This window comes from Ambystoma mexicanum, chromosome 5p (assembly GCF_040938575.1).
Source record: "Ambystoma mexicanum isolate Mex_15411 chromosome 5p, UKY_AmexF1_1, whole genome shotgun sequence".
Taxonomy (NCBI): Eukaryota; Metazoa; Chordata; class Amphibia; order Caudata; family Ambystomatidae; genus Ambystoma; species Ambystoma mexicanum.
Window position 1 is genome coordinate 123,657,499 of NC_090930.1, and position 17,699 is coordinate 123,675,197.

Here is a 17,699-nt window from a genome sequence, read left to right on the forward strand (position 1 = left end):
CGCACCATAAATATGTAGGGTATTTTGTGGAGATTTGGGGCCTTACGGTATTTTATTACCGCCGAAAATAACTTAGCAATAATCACTCTTTGTATTCAGATTTGGCCATGTGCAACAATAATACAATGGACATGCATTATTTCAGCACCCAGACCTGCATATTTGGTATACGTGGTTGGTGGTATTTTGGTGAGCATAATTCCCTTGTTTTATTTGTGGCCCCAATGTCCAGAATCCCTTATCTTTGCTTAGATTTTTCGTGTGATCACTAGAGAGACCTCAGACCTGCATTCTAGGAATACCACATTTTCCAGTGATAGTGTTGGTGTGCCACCATGGGCGAACTCACTGACTTATTTACGACAGAGAGCTATATGTGGTAGTCTTGTGGTAATTTCCACTACCTTATATACGGTAGGGAGCTATGTTCAGAGAGTCTCTCTTCCCGTTGGCTCATGTACCTCCAACAAGCTATGCTACAGTCACTCACAATTATTCATACTGATTCTGACATGCACACATCTGTCTTAAAATGACCATTGCACTGTTTAAAAATCTCCCCACATCATCGGCATTGTAATGGTAAATAGAAAATAAACCACCCGTCTGTTTTCAAATATTTTTCTGTATTATAAAAGTTACATTTAAACACGATCTCATTCTTTACAGAAATAAATAAAATGGTACAGTAAAAGCATTGTCTATGACACACTGCAAAGAGCGTGGCGGAGAACAGAACTCAAATTGCAACATTGGTATTTGATTAAGACACGCACAGGAATCCTACACTGACTGCATATTTTCGTGCACACACACGGCTCCCACGCTTATGTAATTACCTTATCTGAGTTTTCTTCAGCTGTTCTCTTTCTGAATGTAGCTCCCTTGAAGATTAACCCCAGTAAAAGGATCGCCTTTCCTTCTCAAACCGGGGTCATTGCCTGGAATTCTCAGCTTTTTCAGATAGGAATGCCTCAGCCAGTGGAAAGGTTTTTCTTTCAGCTCTCCCCAATCTCGACTGCAGCAGGACACAGGAATCTGCATTCAGTCAGGAGCCCCACAGCCAGGTCTTCTCCCCAGTAGTGCAGAAAAATGTCTGCCTGGAATTTTCCCCGTTACTGCCCACTAAAACTTTCCTCTCAGCCCTCTGTATGACGTGTCCCAATGAAATCCATCATCTCTCCTCCTCCTACTCTTCAACAATAGCTTCGCTTATACATTTGCAATTGTTGCAAATCTGACTTCCTTCTTCCTGCAGTTACTGTGCACAAAAACACGGAGAATCAGGCAGAGAAGAGAAGAAAAAAAAATCTGCACACACATTTAAATGGTTTTCAGAGTATGCCTAATTCTGCAGTGGAGAACACATTTTATTAGTGGGTTATGTTAAATAAGGTTTTATTAGTCAGGTTAATGGTTAATAGGTTAGCTGTTAATTTTCAAATGTGTCTCTCGCACCATAGGCATTTCAGGTGAAAAATAGTGTGCATTTTTAAATGAGCACGTGTGCTTTTAACTGTAAAAATAGATTTGCATCTTATATGTTAAAATCGTTTTTGACTGAATAGCCTGTCTTTCCTTGTTAATCTGCTAACCCATATAGCAATGCACCGCACCCTTGTGGTGGTAATGCAAAAAAAAAATGTGCTACTTGTGCAGTAGTGCTGTACTCTGTGCTGTTTGCTACGCCAAATATCCTTACAACTCCTTATCATTTGCAAGATGATGTCCACTCCCACAGCGATAACACTTTCTGCTGTTGTAATTTGATGAACGCAATCTGGGAAATACACCTCCTCCATGCCCTTCATTCATTAATCCATGAAACAATGCTGCTCCTCTCTCACCATTAGGAATGGAAAATGATTCCTCCTTGAACGCTCCTTCCATCTTTGCTCAAACCTTTTCCCACTTCAACCTTGCTTTGCAGATACCTCTTTTGCAACATTGTTTTTTTTCTTGTCTTAGTCACAGAGCCTTCCTCCATTGTCAATGTATGACTCTCTCCTCGTTTCTCTGGACACAACTCATTAATGCATGACTCTGTATGTTCTATACTCTTTGCAACCTCAATTGCCCTGGTTAGCATTGGGTCTCGTTCTTGCCACAACTCCTCTCTGATCTTGTCATTGAGACACTTTATCATTAGCTGATCCCTTATATGTTCTTCCTGACAATGATTAAAATGACACATAATTGCTAGTCCTCTAAAAGGTGTTAAAAACTCTTCAATGGACTATCCACTTCTCGAGTAGCAAGGTTATATCGCACAATGAAATAAAAGGGCCTTGTTTCTCTGATTCGAGTAATTTGGTCCAAACACAGCAAGTACATATTTCAAAAAATCTTCCTTCCAATCTGCTCACCTTACCTTTGGTACTCCAGGGGAAGCAAAAAACATTGGCTGCCCTGGTACATTCATCATTGTTCTTGACTCCTTCTTTCTTTTCCCAAGAATTGTACCAGGATAACAATATTACATATGGGGCAGAATTGCTTGACACTGTATTAATAACAACTCCACAAATTAATCCTGAGTGCAATTGCCTGATAAAAGTACTGGGACGAGGAAACAAACCACTTGGTTACTCTTAATGATAATTTTGTCAATCCTAATATGGCCACTGCTTCTTTGAATATTGTCTGCCAACCTCAAAAGGGCTGCTTACCGCTCTGCCGCCACACCCAATATGGCCACCACTGCTAAGGATATTGAACGCCAACCTCAGGATGGCCACCACTGCTGGGGACGTTGACTGTCAATCTCAAAATGGCAGCCACTTCCTTGAGTGCCAATCAAGTGTACAGGTGGGCGTAGCAATCTCTGACGGGCCCATGATATTCAGAGCTTGCCACCCGGCACCTTAAAACAAGATAGCCACAACATGGAGAGGATGGGGTGCGGGATTCACTTACTCCAACACCAATCAATAAGGACAAGTCAACGGTTTATCAAAGGGAAGTCCGTTTAATGACAAGTACAAAAAATGGGGAAACAAATGGTAATCAACAGTGATGTGATCGCCTGTCTCGCTTCAACTCCCAAATTCTTCATGCAAACAGTAACTTTTAAAGCAATTTTACGTCATCATTGACGTGTGAAACTCATAAGTTTGACATACAATTCTATTGGTTGGAAAAGGTAACTTAAGTATAGGTGCTATATCTGTATAAGGTAACAGAGCATAGGGATTGGATAACTGTTATCGGGTGGACGTCTATGCCCATCCCTCTACATCACTCATGATAGACGTCACTACAACTACAACGTATAATGGTTCTACAGCTATAGGACCCTAGATTATTTGGCCCATTGTGATTGGGTGAGTTACACCCCTAGGCATAAATCTCCACTTTAATTAGCAGATTGCAGAATAGACACCCAGGTGCCTTGTGCCCCACGATTCACCCTACCTCCCTTCTATCAATCAGCACATTAAGGCTATGTGTCAATTAGTTGGCTGAGGGTGGCCTCGAAATGGTAGCTTCTTATCTGGGAAAGTTATGGCATCCTCGGGTTCTGGGTGACATCAGACATTGGTACCTCTTTGCCCTTGGCTGGTCACGTTTCTGTTCACCGTGAATCTGCTTCATTTTCCTGTTATTCGTGTATTTGATTCTTCCATAGCCTCGCCACCTGCCTGGGGCCTCTTTATCTCGACCTTGACTGGCTGGCTGCTATGCTCTGGGAGTCTCGATTCTCTGGAGCTGCCGCTCTCCTCCCCTCTTGCAGTTGACCTCGAATTCCCAAGCATGAGCTACTTCTCACTAAGTTTCGATTCCGCTCTTCCCTTTGGCTTTGGCTGGAATATGAATCTTGGACTTGTTAGCCCTTTGCAGCCTGGGCTTAATTCTGCTTTTACAAAATGGAGTCGCACTTGTATAGTTTGCTTTATTGAGGTAGATATATAGTTGGCGCTTGCCGCTCTATTCTTCTAGTAAGCATTGCAAGCAGTAACGTTTACTTAGCATCTTGCGTTCCGAGCCTATTTACATGCATTCAGCCAGTTGCACAATTCGATCATGGTTACGTTCTTCGTGCTGCAACATTGTATCTTCTTATAAGTCTATTACATCAACATTCTTTGCATTTTCACCCTTGTGTGTTATCTTTCGATCGTCGTTTATGTTTATTTGCACGTCTGTCTGGCTCTGATGTCGTCATCAATTACCTTCCATTAAGGCTCTGTGTGCCTTTTCGGGGACCGTCTGTAAGTAGTATTCATTTCGTGTCAGCTGCTGGTATGGTTGTCTCAATGGATATTGTGCTGCCCACGGTTGTCTGGTGATTGGTGCTTCAATAGGTATACAGGTCCTTCTGATGGGTACTGGACAGAGCCCCACTCTGGCTCTCTGTTGGTTTGTTTGCTTCTTATACGTCACATACCTTGGCAAGTATGCTTCAGCCACCTCGAAATGGGGGGCTGGGGTGCAGGCCATATCTGGGACCTCCTCTACACTCCCCCCTCTGGTCGGTTCATCGACCACTTCTGCTTCTTCCTTTGGATTCGTCTTACATGGCTCTTCTGTATCTTGTTCATCATCTTCTGGGGTTGTACATGATGGTGTGAACATATTTATCTTTGGTGTCCATATTTTTATCACTCCATTCAAACTTCCTGCTGTTTTTACATGTGGGTCTTTGTTCCAGGTCATGAGCTGACATTGTCCTTTTGGGCTGCAATAGATCTACTTTCCTTCGTACCTTTGTCATTTTCTGGGATACACAAACTTTGTTCCTTCTGGCGCGAATTCGCTAGCCCTCACACAGTCTCTTATTTCTTCATCAGTCAGGTCTCTGGGCTTCCATCCTGGTTTGACATCGACCATGATTTTCATCCCAATAGCTTTCTTCACAGTTTTCTGGCATTGTGTGATGATTAACTTGATAGCACAAAATCCTAGTAGTATCATTACTAGCAGGGCTCCCAAAATTTTGAATATGTCTGCCATCCATTGTGGGACCCATGAGAATAGTGCTCCAAACCAGCTGTCATCATCCACTTCATCAGTTTCATCAGTCATCTGGTTCTGCAGGTTTGTCAGCATACTTATGGCTTCTGTTAAGTTTTCATTTTCTTCGTCATGCGAAGGTATAAATGTGCAACATGATTCTCCTATTTTTGCGCAAACACCTCCATCCATCGCAGTGATCATGCCGATGCCGATTACATATCTGTTCTGGAGGGTCATCAATCGGATTGCTCTCAATTCTTCTTTGATTGGGTTAAATCCTTTTATGGTGGTGTTGATGGTCTGCGGTAACTCCCATCTGGTTATCTGCAACCATTTCGTATTTACTCCAACTTGGATGTGTGGCAAGAGCATTGTTGTGAATACTGATGAGGTGAGGCTGAACAGCCTGTGTTCGTAAGGTATCACATAAAATGCCTCTGATTTTGCAGAAAAGTCATTTTGTCTCTTCATTTGGGCTACCAGTTCCACAGACCTCCTCTTCCTCATGTGAGCATCTGCTTTCGGGAAACTGTCCATACTCAGGTCGCTTTTCGGGATCACTAGTGGAGGAACATGGATGTTCACTATTGTGTATATGTCTCCCCAGTTTTTCGGCAGTCTTATGTATGCCTTGGATCCACACGCCCAGTAATGATGCATAATTACTCCGGTTCCGTGAGTCATACCTGGAGCTTCAAAGATGTGTCCGCAGTTCTGATTCTCTCCCACCTTCCTAGAACCATTGTTTCTGAAGCATAATTTTGGGCTTTCCAGTGGTACTATCTGTAGGGGTCCTCCTCTGTCCTTGACCCATGTTAGTAATTTCACCAACTTTGGCCATAGAGGTTTGCACAATTTTTGTGAGTTTTCTATTGCTTCCTTGCAGGCTCCAAGGACCATCCATGCTTGGCATATCACTACTCCTACTTCCCATCCGTCTGGGAATAGCACTGTTCCCCAAATCTGCATTTGGCCTCTATTCTTCCAATTTTGGGCTTCTTCTGTAGTTTTATCTTGGACATTCAGTCTCGGGTTAATTTCCCATCTAGTTCCTGCTCCTTTTCCTTCTGGTTTTGCATACCTGATCACGTGGTTCCTGGATATGAGCTCGGTTTCTTGTCTTAATGTCCTGGACATAATCATCTTTATCGGGATATGCTGTTACTGTTGCCCATATTAGGGAGGCATCTTTTCCCATGAACTGTCCTCTAGTGTTACACATTGCTACGTGCGACAAACAGTGTGCTGTTGGGACATCAATTTCCACAGCCACGAAGATCTTGGATTTTCCCATGCTGTACGGTAGGAGTGCACAGACGTAGCATTCTCCTTCAGCTTTTCTTCTTCCAACCTCTTTCATGTGTTGGTACCAAATGTTGTTTCCTAGATGTGCTGTGCTGTCCAGGTAATCGTTTAGTTCGCTGCTATCTTCGTGTGGGCTTCTCTTGATTCTTAGTGTCTTGTTGTAGTTAGCTATAACTATATCTCTAAATGTGTCGATGTGACTTTTCCTTGCTGGAGGATTCTCGACCATTCTGGTCTGTAAAGCAGGCTTCATTATCTGCATTGCTGTGGGAGGAGAAGGTTTTGCGATTCTTTTCCTTTCTTCTTGTGTTCTCTCATAAAGCTCCTTCAACCACCATCCGTTTGTCATCCACCCAACGTATGGCCGTATTGTGGGCCTGGTGCTTGTCATCTTTGTGGGAACTGGTGTGCTTGTCACTCTAATCACTATAGTTTTATTCTTCAGCTCCTCGTGTAGTTTCTTTGCGTTAGCTATAAATGGGAATAACTAGTCTATTGGCATTTGTGTCTTTGCAGTGAATTCTCTCATAGCCGTTTCTGTCTTCTCTAGGGCTTTTGCTATATCTTCTTTAGTTGGTCTTTCACTTGCTTCTTTTCGGTTACCTTAATTGTTTCCGGGGACTGGTTGTTTGGGGGGCAGTCTCGTAATTTCTGTTGCCATTGTTCGAGGTTCTGCAGCCATTGACACTTGCCCTTGTTCGTGTGCATTCAGTGTTTGTGCTTGTTTAGTGGTCATTGCTACATTTTCATTCATTCCGTGCTGACCCTGTCTCCAGCTTTTCTCTTCCTTCGTCACCTCATGTGTGAATGAATCACTTCTAATTACATTCAATTTTTGTTTGTTTACCTTACCATCAGATTTTCTTGGGACTGGGATTATTATATAGGGTCTAGGGGCTTTAGTAGGACTCATGCGTACCTTGTCTGGTAGGTGCACTGAAATTAGAACGCTTCGTGCACCAATAAAGAATGCAGCGGTAAGATGGTCCAGACCCTCATTATCCTAAATACACAGAGAAAAGAATGCTGCGGTAAGATGGTCCCGACTCTCATTATCCTGGCTACACAGAGAAAAGAATGCAGCGGTAAGATGGTCTCGACCCTCATTATCCTGGCTACACCGAGAAAAGAATGCGGCGGTAAGATGGTCCCTACCCTCATTATCCTGAATACACAGAGAATGCAGCGGTAACATAGTCCCGACCCTCATTATCCTGAATACACAGAGAAAAGAATGTGGCGGAAAGATCGTCCCGACCCTCATTATCCTGAATACACAGAGAAAAGAATGCGGCGGTAAAATAGTCCCGATCCTAATTACGTACAATTTAGCTTTACCTAGTGAATTGTTCTTTACTTTTATATGTTTTTATTTTTCTAGGCGAGTGAGTAATGACAATCATGAATGGCTATTGTGTACTTTGGCTAACGCAGGTGAATTTATGGTTTCATGGCATTTGTATCCAAAGTGGTTAAAGTTTTCATGTATAGACCATGAGAGAATTAGGTAATTTCGCATTTTCTTTTTTTGTGTTGATAACAAGTCAACTCTTCATTTCTGCCTCCTTTTGTGCTGTGGTAATTCCCTCCACAGAAGTGTCACCTACGCTGTGTTACTACCTGCAGTAATACTGCATGACCCCAATGGAGTCCTATGCGATCCCAACATGGGGAGTAACGGAAGGGTTTGCATGACGTGGATCCTTCCTGGTACTGCCTTCTTACTGCTGCTGTTGATTGTAACCAAGTCTGGATGTTCCTGTAGGAAATACCACCAAACTCGTAATGAGGCTGAAAGAAGGTCAGTTGTAGCTGCAGGATGGTGAACTCAGAGCTCTAAGTACACACTGTGCCTCACTACGGGTCCAGCTGTAACCGTGCCAGTGATACCGGCCGGTAGTCGCATAGGGCTCTATGGGAGTGCGGACCATGGAAACACTGGCACCGGTAATAACGGTGCCGGTGCTTCCAGGAAACTCTGCGGGTGGGTGCCAGTCTGTCCAGCAGGCCTGACCTGTCGAGCGGGACGGCATTCGTCCGCAGACTTGTAATATGCCGGTCCGGAAATGTTTCCAGACCAGCATAATTGGAATGAGGCCCACTGTGTTCAAATTGGAGAACACAAGGCTTAAATGAAGTAGCGCAAAATGTATCTTCTGAACATGACACAATTGGGAAATATAAAATTAGTTAATTGCGATGAGTAAAAGTAACACCTGTCATTTACAGCATTAAGAAACTACAGTAGTATTATAGAAAAACACATTTTTGTGAAGGTTAACAGCGGCATGAAACAGAAGGCTTTGGGGGTAATTACGGGTTTGCCGGTAACCTGCCTGTACAACCAGTGGTTTACTTGCAAACCCGCCTTACCGTTACTGCCGCCCGATATACCGGTGTTACTGGGATATTACGGGTGCAGGCAATGGTGGTAAGTTCCCATTCCATGGAGTCCTATAGGACTCCATGGAATGCTTTTTGCCTCAATCATCGGCACCAGTAGTACTGGTGCGGTTGATTGTGGCAATTATTTGCTGGAAGGGGCTTGAACTCTCGGGATGTCAGGCCTGTCGGTAGTTTCCTGCCCCTACCAGAAAATTCAGAGTGTGTCGGTCCGGTAAAAATGACAGAGACGGAATTACCAGCATTTATTTCTGGCATTTTTACCGGACCAGCACAACTGTAATGACCCCCTTTAATTAAAGGCCTTATATTTATGCATTTACATTTGTTGCACTATAGCAATACTATGTAATGTTTCAGACTCAGTACAACATAGTAAAGAACAACAAAAAGTGTTGACACAATCACAACATTGTTTCATCGGGGGTCGTTACAAGGTTGGCGGTAGCCGGAGTCAAGCTTTTTCTGGCACCCGGGAAAGGGCATTACAGCCCCGGCGGACCCGGTAATTGCCCATTACCGGGCGCCGGAAACTATTACTCCCCATTCCCATCTGAGTCCCATTGGGCTCAATGGGAATGGGGAGGACGGATGCACCGGCACCATTCATGAATGGTGTCGGTGCATCCATTAAGGTCTGCGAGCGGGTGCCGTTCCGCCCGCAAGGTGAGATCTGGCGGGCTGAAAGGCACCCACTCACAGAACTCGTAGTTTGCCGGTCTGGAAACAACGTACCGGCAATCTTACCGGTACCGTTGTTTCCGGACCGGCAAACTTGTAATGAGGCCCATCGTCTCTCTTCAGGAGTTGCAAAAGAACTGTGCTATGGCTTCCTCTTGGCTTTAACAACTGGCATACATTGATGCATTGATCCAGGCTTTATTTTCAGTCTAATTCTGAATAAGGCATATGCGGAAAACAAACAGAAAATGGCTTTCGGCGGTGTGCATCTGCGTCGGCCTCATTTGCATGCCGGTGGTGCATGAGGGTGTCTTGCATGATGCAGGAAACACCTGCGGTAAATGCCCATAAGGGTTTCTGCAAGAGGTTCACACATTTGACAGAAACTCTTCAGGCACTGGTGGGGCCATCGCATTGATACCTTTACACTGGTACATTCCCAAAGAACTGTGATAATTTTCCCTGCGTTAGCAAATGGCGTATTGGTGGATGTGGATGTTGTTTCGGGCAAGGAGGTGTATAGATTGATGTTCACTGGGGAGAGGATGGAACTCTGCGGGACTCCACAGGTGACAGGTAGCACTGGCGATTTAGAGGAGTCCATCTGAGCACACTGCTGGCGGTTGACAATGAATGACTTAAACCAGCATGGGACAAGTTGCTGAGCCGTATCACCAATGTATGGTGTCTGTAAGCACCTGGCTTGAGAGTAGCGCAAAAGTAGCCGAGAGGTTGAGTAGAACGAGAAGGCAGGGGTGGCCATCGTCAAGGAGGCTGAGAGCATCGTCGACCACCTGTATGCTTGCTGTCTCCATGCTGCATCTGGTTCTGAACCCGGATTGGGAGGTTTGGAGGAGATTATTGATGTCGATGTGTTGCTGCAGTTGTGCGCCTACTGCTTTCTCAATGATTTTACCTAAGAAGGGAAAATGGGTGATGGGGCGATAGTTAGCTAGTTGTTGGGATCCAGAGTGGGTTTCTTTAGTAGGGTGCTTCTGACCCATCTTCCTCCATGTGCACCACCAATGGCAGAGAGGTCAGGGAAAAGCTCACCCTTCTCCTGTAGTCAGTTCCTCTGCCTTTTGTCCCTGGGCATCATGGAATAAGGGCTGTTTATGACTCTTTGGGGAACCTGAGAAAGATGTTCTTCTGAAGTGTCCACAGCTAGTGAGACTGCCCGGTAAATTGGCAAGCTTTGTTTTAATCTCCCATCCATTAAAATGTTGATGTTCCACAGTACACTGTGCAAGCAGTTTGTTCATATCGTGGTGTTCTCTTCGGTTATATAAGGGGATTCTGTTCCAGCAACGTGATTGCCTTTTGTCCATTCACAAAGCAGATTTGGAATCCCAACTTCCAAGTCCTGTAGCTATATAGATGGGGCTGGCCCAGTTATTTTGTATATGTCTGGATTGAGCAAGTGATTGAGCATTTCAATCGGAAATGAAGACGGAAACAGAGTTGTGCACACACCATGCGCAAGTAAAGAGAGTAGCATAAACCCTATGCATGAATACAGATAGTAGCGCAACCCCTATGCATAAATACAGAGAGTAGCGCAAATCTTAGGCACAAGTACAGACAGTACCACAAACCCTATTCAAGAGTACAGAGAGTAGTACAATCCCTATGCACAAATACATATAGTAGCGCAACCCCTATGCATAAGTAGAGAGAGTAGAGCAAATACTAGGCACAAGTACAAGCAGTACCACAAACCCTATTGAAGAGTACAGAAAGTAATGCAATCCCTATGGACAAGTACAGAGAGTAGTACATTCCCTATGCACGAATAAAGCGAGTAATGCTATACATGTGCATAAATCCAGAGATTAGCGCAATCCCTCTGAACGAGTACAGAAAGTAATACCAACCCCATTCATGAATCCAGAGAGTAGTGCAATCCTTTCAGACAAGTATACACAGTAGCACAATCCATGTGCATGAATACAGAAGGTACCACAAACCGTATGCATGAGTACAGAGAGTAGTGCATTCACTTTGCACAAATGCACAGAGTAGCACAATCCAAATGAATGCGTGCAGATAGTAGCACAATCACAGGGATGATGAATAGAGAATAGATTACAATCCATATGCACAAATACAGAGAGAAGTGCAAACCCTATGCACCAGTACAGAGAGCAGTACATTCCCAATGCACAAATGCGGAGAGTAGCGTAATACGTATACATGTAATATAGATTTATTTATTTATTGTGTATTTGTAAGGCACTTATACGTCAAGATATTAGCATAATCCCTATGTACGAGTACAGAGAGAAGCACAAACCTTATGAACCAGTACAGTGAGTAGTAGATGCCCTATGCACAAATACAGAGAGTAGCACAATCCATATGCATGAATATACCTAGTAGCATAATCCCGCTCTGAAACACTTGTGTATGAGTGAGAAATAACTCAAATATCATATCATATGCATGAATACAGAGAGTAGCACAATCCATATGCATGAATGCAGAGAGTAGTGCAAAGCCTGTGTACGGATAGAGTATCACATACCCTAAGCACAAGTACAGAGACTAGCGCAATGCCCATGCAGCGGAATTGACACACTGTTATAGTGACCATTGGTGGAGGGGGAACATTGTAGCGAGAAGAACATGCATAGGCTGACGACATAAGCAATGTACAATATTTACATAGAATTAGATGTTCATATGACTAGGAAGCCCAGCACATTGGCTTCCATGGAAAAAGCTTCGATCGGCAACAGAATATGGTATGTAATTCGGCCCGCCGTCGGCTGCCGCTATAGTAAATAGAAAGACACTGTGATTGAGACCATCTTGTTTTTTTTCACTGGAAATTGGGCTTGCGTAATATGTTTAGAGCCCATCTCCAGTAAAACAATAAAAACTATTTGCAGAGGACCCCAGTCCGGGGAATAGCTATCACCTCTTTTTCGGGGCGTGCATGCATGGCCTGAACCCTTGCCGAGGCCATTGCTTTGCTCGGGCCTGCCTAGACCCGTGCTGACGGGCTGTTACCGGGCATGTACGCCCCCTCCGACATGAGGGTGATTGCTAGCATTGTAAACTGTCTGGAAAGACACTTCTTAAAGGGAGAGTCCAACCTAAGATACAAATGTGCCTGCTAACTGAAAACATAATTATATATAACTTATATTTTCTCTCTGTTCATTGGGGTCATTTTGATGTGATCTGTAAATTGCATTGAGGAGTGCTTATGAATTTATTTATTCAGATTTGTAGAGCGCACATCAGCCCTAGGGCATCGTGGCGCTTGTTACATACATGGCTTAGTTACATTACATGAGGATACATATAGTTACAACAAATCTGCTATTTTACGTATTTACATGTGATGTTTTACATATTTCCAGATACAGTTACAGAGTACTGTGCAAGGAGTTGGGTCTTGCGGAGTTGGGTCTTGAAACCATTTGCGTGTAAGCAGTCCCCTTCATTCACTTTTGATTGTAATTGTCAACAGGTGTTAATTATTCACGGAAAACGGGGTGGACCTAGTCTCCATATTCAAATTGCACATTTACAAAAACAATTGAAAATCCTACTGCCACTTTCGTACATGGCATACGGTAATAACGGGTAACCCAGTGGAGTTTCACATGTATTTCCAGGTGCAAACACCAGTGGAATTCCATTTTGAATCCAGACTCTCCGCCCGCATTCAAATAAATGCAGATGGAGATGCCTGGGCATATTCTGCACGCATCAGATGGGGAGGGTGGGGGGCAGCGGTGGACTGTGAACCAAAAACGGCCCTGGAAATAATGTTCAAAGTGGGCCCATATTACATAATTTCATCAAACCCAAGACTTTAGATATCCATGAGAAAAGGTTAGAAAGAACGTTGGTTACCACTAAAAAGAGGATAGGGGTGCAGTGGCCCACTGGGAAATCTCCCAGAGTTCCCTACAGGCTAGTCCACCCATTGGGGAGGGGGCAGATGCATATTTTACGTACTGCCCCAAGCTCTGTGGGCAATTGCCTGTTTCATAATCTATCGCCAAGTGCAGGCTCTTTACCATTAAATTGCAAACTGCGCCCCCCCCATTAGCATCCGAATGCCCCCAACTCACTCGTTGTTTTTGCTTTCCAACCATCATCACTCGTGATTCATATTGTTCGTTGCACATGCTGTTGTAAACAAACTGAAACAAGTTTTACAGAAACTAGCGACAAAGGCAGACAACACACACAGGCTTATTCTGATAACCCCACCAGAATGCCTGGGGTAGGGCCGAATTAAAGGGTGTCCTTTGCTTTTTACCACACTATTACTCAAAATGGTGTACTGATCCCTGGCCACAAGATGTGTGTCAAGATCTGTGGCACCACCCACAACACACCAACAGTTCCCCAAAACAAATTAGGGTTGCCATCTTTTTTTAAGGAAAAACGCGACTTGAAGCCCCACCCACTTTGTGGAAGCCCATCCCACTGGACACGCCCCTTGTATAGATTTTAAAACTGTAGTTCAATGGCAAGAGACGAGAAAAAAATCATGTGTGCAGCTATTGTTTTTACTACACCTATATTCTTTTTTAAAAATAGTATTCTGCAATATTATAATAAATAATTATGTAGGCTGAAATGGCATTTCACTAAATTATACGCCACACATTTTTTGATCTGGTAAAGATGACAAGCTAAGCTGGTTCTGACAAAAGTGGATCCAGTGGCTGGCAAGCTGGCAAGATTTTAACAAGATGTGCATTAACACACTTGACCATTTTGCCAGATCATTTAATTTGTGAAAATGTTATTAATTCTAAAAGCAGCTGTTAAAACATTCATGTAAGAACTGTTTTAAGCCTTGGAAGCCTGTGATTCCTTGGTAGAGCTCTGTGGGTTACGAACCTGTTGCAGAGCTTTAGCTTCAGGTCTCACACAAATCACTGCAGCGGGCACATTAACCCACCAAACAAACATTCCAAAATATTCTCTCTCCTGGGATTAAAATTGAGAATGTTTCTTTAACCCTTATACACCAATTACACAATGGTCTGTTGCAATTTATATCAAACTTTGCTATTATTTCCCAAACAAATTAATTTGATGTAAGCACGAAACTTTAACAGCTACTATAGGCAAATCCAGCATTAAGATGGTTCTGCACAATCACTACCAAGCCTCTGGACACAGAAGTCAAAAAATCCAGCCTGAAAATATTATTAGTTACCAAAGCACTATTGTACACAGAATTAGCATGATCGTGTGTAACATGACAAAATAGCAACTCGAAAGTAAACGCTTGACTTCAGACGTCAAGACAACCCCCTTGTATTTCAAAAATATTTTCCACCTGAATCGTATTCGTCTTGTCAGACGAGATAAGAGGCTGAGTTTACTGTTTACTGACTTCTCACAGTTCCTCCTAGCCTTTCAAAGATACTGGCCCATTAATAAATCTCCCCATTTTATCTTTGCTGTTCCACTTGTTAAGCATACAACAATATGATAGATATCTTGCTCCCTTACCCCATAATCAGAACATCCATCTTTTGGCGATTTTGCAATCAATTAAAATACTGCAAAATCAACATTTTGAAAAAACACCCGCAAAATCAGCCGTTTTTGAAAAAACACACAGAGATCAATTTTTGCAAAAATTCCCATTTTTTCCAAAAAAGAAGCAATGTGCATTTTTTAAATTAAAATCTAATCACCACATCACCAGTGGGCCAGAGGAGGAGTGGTGAGCCAGCGGGGGTGGGGAGGATTGGGCCAGAAAGCACAGAGAGCAGTTGGCCGGAGAGGTGGGCCATAGAGGCAATGGTGGGCCAGAGAGGTTGGAGCTGTGTGCCAGAAAGCAGAAATCAAGCAGTTGGCCAGAGGGGGAGCTGTTGGCCAGAGGGGGAGTGGAGGGCCACAGTGCAGGGAGAGGGGGCCAGCAGGTGAGTGCTGGGCCAAAAAGAGAGGGAGCGGTGGGCAAGAACGAGGGAGAAAGCTGCCAATTGCGAGAAAGGATGGGGGAAGAGCATGACAGACTGGTAGAAACGTTGCAAAGGAGTTAAAGAGAATGAAGGACTGTAGACTGCAGGAGGAACTGGAGCATGTCACGTGTGAGTTGGGAGCAGGATTGAGAGTATAGCAGGGACCAGTGTGCACAGGATTGGCAGAGTGAGTAGTTTGGGAGAGTAAGTTATGATGCAGATGCAGAACTGGTGGATGAGAGAGGTGTTGGTGAGTGGGGAGAGTATCAGTGCTTGGGGATTGGAGGACATGGAAGGGGATTATTGGCACCATTAGCAATGATAACGATCAATAACGCTATTAATATAAAAAAGGCTCATACAATAAACCATAGACGTAGGGCACAACAAACAATGTTCAGCCAAGCCAGGGACATATGGGACTCTATTCGCTTGATAGCAGAAACTACATACAAAAGGTGAAAATCATTACAATCTGGCTCTTTTGCAGCCTCACACACACTACCTCTTTTGCAATCTCGTTGTCTAGCACCTCCCCATCAACACAAAATGTGAAGCAAAATTACTGCAACAAATTCAAATTTGAAAACTAACTTTTTTATTTTATGTCATAAAATGTTCAATTTCAAGCCGAATAAGGCCTGGCGGTCATGAATGCTTCAACTCTCAGCAGAAATTGGTTAGCTAGATAGATCTGAGAGGGGACTGCATTAAAACATTATTTAAATACAGCCGAGTGGCCCCATAACATGTCTGACACCTCCCATCCAGCCCTGGCTGTTCATTCAACTGCAGTCTTCAGTCCAGCTTTCCACAAATGTGTTTACTGCAAAGCGAACATGGACCACTAGTCAGCTTCTTCCACTCCACTTCCTCCTTCCACTATATGGTGACTGTGAAGCAGAGAGGTATATTCCCTGTCTCCATGTTGGTCAGGTGTGAGTGATTCATCCTGTGCCGAGTGTTTCTCTGCATTCTGGCATTCGTAGTTTTGCTTTTCATTCTCCATTGCAGAGCCGTAAGTGGCAGAATGCAAGTAAAGGAGACAAGCTTGAAAGCCCTACTCACAAGTGACACTAGAAGAACTTCATGGGTCTCATTACAAGTTTGGCAGTAGCCTTGCCCATTTGCAGGTTGCCGGAAAAATGATGCTCCCCATTCCCATTCAGCCCGATAGGGAGGTCGGATGCCCCGGCACAGTTTTTAATGGTGCCGGTGCATCCGGCATGCTGTGCTCGCGGGTGCCTTTCTGCCCGCCAGGTCAAACCTGGCGGGCAGGAAGGCACACGCGAGTACTACTTGTAGTTCACCGGTACGGGAACTACCGTACCAGTGAAAGTAAGTGTCCCCCAATATGGCAGTTAACCCCCCTCAACGAGAGGCAATAAAGGACACACCCCAGGAGCGAATGAGACCAGGACCAAGTGTGGTTGAAATTAAAAGGTTTTATCTAAATCAATTAAGGGCATGCAAAGGACTCTGCAAACTCCGAGAGCGCTCTGTCTGACAATAGCAAAGACAGTCAGTTATATTACAAAAACATGTCATGCATGAGCTAAGCTATAGGGGCCACATAGTCTTGGGGATTGGATGGCGACGTCTAGCTACTATGTTATCTATATGGTCGGTGCTCCATGATTGGCGGGGATCCACGTGGTGGCATCACGAATTGCTTGAGTCAGCTGGGCTCGTCAGGGTGGAGCTCCAGGCCACTGGCTGTCAATGGAGATTCACCACTTTGGTCCTAAAAACTTACTCATACACATTCATCACACTCGTCTATGCCAAGTTGTTATGTAAAACCTTTAACACATCAATCTAATGCCAGGGTGGGGACACAGGGAAACAGTAAATGCTACAAGGCTTCCTTCATACATCATCGTAAAGTTGTCATTAACAGAGGGTCCAGTCTCACGGGTCCAGGTGTCTTATCAGGGGGCACGGGTCAAGCCACCTTCATCATTTTATTCCGTTAGTGATAATGTCGAATCCAATAATGTCGACAGTCAAAATGTCAAAAAAAAATGTCAAAAAAAATAATGTAGAAAAGCAATAATGTCGAATTTTTTCTATATTTTTTCGAATTTTTAGAAAAAAATAAATACATAATTAAAATGTGTTGAATATGAGGGGTGAGAGGGTGGTGGGGGGTGGCAGGGGGGTGTTTTGTGAGGGGGGTTGGAATAAATAAATAAATAAATATATGATTAAAATGTGTTGAGTATGAGGGGTGAGAGGGTGGTGGGTGGGTGGGGGGGTTGCAGGGGGGTGTTGGGTGAGGGGGGTTGGGGGGGAACCCCCCTAGTAAATGTTACTCTTCTTGTTTATTTATTTATTGAATAAATAAATAAATAAATATATATATATATAATTAAATTGTGTTGAGTATGAGGGGTGAGAGGGTGGTGG